This window comes from Octopus bimaculoides, chromosome 9 (assembly GCF_001194135.2).
Source record: "Octopus bimaculoides isolate UCB-OBI-ISO-001 chromosome 9, ASM119413v2, whole genome shotgun sequence".
NCBI lineage: Eukaryota > Metazoa > Mollusca > Cephalopoda > Octopoda > Octopodidae > Octopus > Octopus bimaculoides.
Genome location: NC_068989.1, coordinates 90756668 through 90759896, shown reverse-complemented (window position 1 = coordinate 90759896; position 3229 = coordinate 90756668). Strand labels below are relative to the sequence as shown.

At 37.2% G+C, this 3229-nt stretch overlaps 1 protein-coding gene across 10 annotated transcripts in view; it reads right to left on the bottom strand.

Moving 5' to 3' along the window:
• The window catches only part of LOC106868309 (A-kinase anchor protein 9), a 351276-nt gene that overhangs the window by 97602 nt on the left and 250445 nt on the right, over positions 1 to 3229 (bottom strand). The gene's annotated exons all lie outside the window — the stretch shown is intronic.

The window sequence follows — 3229 nt, the reverse complement described above, 5'->3', positions numbered from 1 at the left end:
CACCTGAACATCTGCCACAAACAAAAACTAACTTGCTAGTTAACCTGCCTTTGATGTTGCTGCACCTCTTATGTGTCCATAGCTTGCACCGGGTACATCTTATAGAGTTACTACCTACTCCTTTTCTACATACTGAGCAGGGCCATCTACCTGAAGGGGTTTGTGTTTTATCTACCTTCCTACTTATTAGGATTTTGGTTTTAGCTAGGTTGACTCTAAGGTCCATATATATATATATATATATATATATATATAAGATGTGTGTGTGTGTGAGGGAGACAGAGAAAGAAGGAGAGATGAACAGAAAGAGAGAGAGATAAATGGATAGAGGAAGGGCCAAATACATGACAAAGAAAGTAAAATGTACAAGAGAGAAGATAGATTAAATACACGAGAAGGAGGGCGAGAGAGAGAGATTAGCAAATGAGAGAGAGACTAATGGATATGAACGGATAAAACAAAATACATTTAAACATGGTTTCTTTTAAACCCCCACCCCACAACAACCCCCAGTATACAGGTAAAGTTGATTAACTGTAAAATATTTTCCAATCAAGTTAAATATTAATTAAAACAGTGCCTAACACTGCTGACTTCAGTAGGAGTGTCATTGGGAGAGAGGGAGAGAGAAGAGAGGAAGTAAGAGAGAGACTGACAAAGAGAGACAAACAGACAGACAAAGAAAAATAAAGAACAAGAGACAGACACACAGAGAGAAAGACAGAAAAATAAAGGGAGATGGACAAACAGATTATGAGGTCACTCAATCTGCTAGAAATAGTAACCAAATCTTTCTCAATCTTCACCCTAATATCTTACTAAAAGAAGGACACATTGGATAATGTAGTCCTAGATATGCTATGTCTGAAAAACAATCTTTTTAGTTTACCAAAAATAAAGAAAGTGATGGTCACAACTGGAATGCCTTTGACCATCGGTCAGCCAAATCAAGGATCATGTCGTTATTAAACAACAACAAGTATCATCACAATCAACATAAACAACACCAACACCAGCATAGAGAGAGAGAGAGAGAGAGAGAAAGAAGCTATATGTTGTAATTAATTAATCTAAACACCATCACCTAATTAAAGGAATAGAAAGAGGAGGGGCTAATTAACGACTTAGCTACTTGTAACTGTTGCTTAATAAATATAATAAAATAAACAGGGAAGGGCCAGAAAAATGAGGAACAAAAATTTTTTGGGGATCCCTAAAAGACAGAGTTTCTCAGAAGTTGGAGAATCCTGATAGAAATTTGGAACAAATGCTTAAATACCATTTTTAAAAAAATCTATTTTTGTCTCTTTCTATTTTCTCTGATAACTTTTTAGTTATTTTTTACAAAATGGGTGAAATGGCGGAATCGTTAGAAGCCAGACAAGATGATTAGAGACTTTTCACCCGTCTTTATTACGTTCTGTGTTCAAATGCCACTGAGGTCAGCTTGGCCCCTCATCCTTTCAGAGTCAATAAATTAAGTACTACCTCCCCTAAATTTCAGGCCTCATGTCTATAATACAAAGCATTGTTATAAACGGGCCAAGGTTGGGAGTTGAAAGAACCATTACCATGTCAGATAAAATGCTTAGCAGTATTATTCTCCAAGATCTTTATGAACTGGGTTCAAATAGCACCAAGGACAACTTTGCCTTTCATCTTATTAGGGGTCAACAAAATAAGTACTAAGTCAATAATGGAGTCAATGTAATCAACTCGCCTGCTTCCCAAAAACTGCTGGCCTGTACCTCACCCAAGTCAGAAATGCTCAGACACTGAATGCAGGACTGTTTCATCAAATTACAGACAGTCCCCAGCTTTGGGCTCCAATGTGCCTGTAGATTGTACATGGTTTCAGGTTCAATCTCATGGCACAGCACCTTCAGCAAATGTTTTCTACGGCCTCAAACAGACCAATACTTTGTGAGTGAATGTACTAAACAGAAACTGTATAGAAGCCCATTATGTGTGTGTGTATGTATACATATATATCCATATGTGAGTGGGTCGGTGTGACTTTGTGTTCGTCTATCCCCCCACCATATTGCTTGACAATCGATGCTGGTTTGTTTACATCCCTGTAACTTAACAGTTCAGCAAAAGAGACAAGATAGAACGAGTACCAAACTTTTAAAAAATACATATACTAGTGGAGATTCGCTTCAGTAAACTCTTGAAAGTGGTGCCCCAGCATGGCCACAGTCCAATCACCAAAACAAGTCAAAGACATAAAATCTGCACACATATTGTATAACCTTCATTCATCTTCAACTACACACATACACATGCACAGACACACTGTTTATATTAAAGATGAGAAAGTACTCAATATATGATGTGGAGTATAGTGATGTTTCTGTAAGTAACATCATTCGTTGGTTTAAGTTCCATGCTGACCCAGTCAGTCAGATGCACAGTAATACATCATATTATCGACCAAGTAAATAAAAGTGTGTGTGTGTGTGTGTGTGTGTGTGTGTGTGAGTACCCTTGTCTTGGCATTATGTGAAAGTTGTAAATGAGCATTACTGTCATACAAGCGATGTTGTTTATTTCCAGTTTTCCATGAAAAACATGTCTGGCTAAGGAGGGGGATATCATCCTGCCTGGAATCAGGTGAGGTTTGTTGACAGGAAGAGCATCCAGCTGTAGAAAATCTACATCAACAAATTCCAGACAACCCATGCAAACCTGGAGAAGAACACATTAAATGATGACAATGATGGTGAATATAATGATGATGAAGATGGTGATGGTGATGATGATGATGCATACACATGTTTGCATCATTTTTGATTTTTTTTTTTCAATCATTTTTTTTTAATCAACAGAAAGTTACAGAACTGACTCATAAACCGAAGATTTCATGCATGGCACTCGTCAAACTAAACTAAAAGATTTTTAAATAAGTCACATGCATAAAACTATCATCTCCTGAGTCAATTCTGTAGCTTCTTGAAAAATAATAAAATATGTATGCACAAAAGCCAAATGGTTCCAGGTTCAGGCTAATCAAACCCTTATGAGTGGATTTGGTAGATGGAAACTGAAAGAAGCCCAATGTGTGTGTGTGTGTATATGTATATATATATGCATGTGTGTATGTTTGCGTGTGTGTATGTTTGTCCCCCAACATCACTTGACAACTGATGCTGATGTGTTTCTTTCCCATAACTTAACGGTTCGGCTAAAGAGACCAATAGAATAAGTACTAGGCTTACAAAGAATA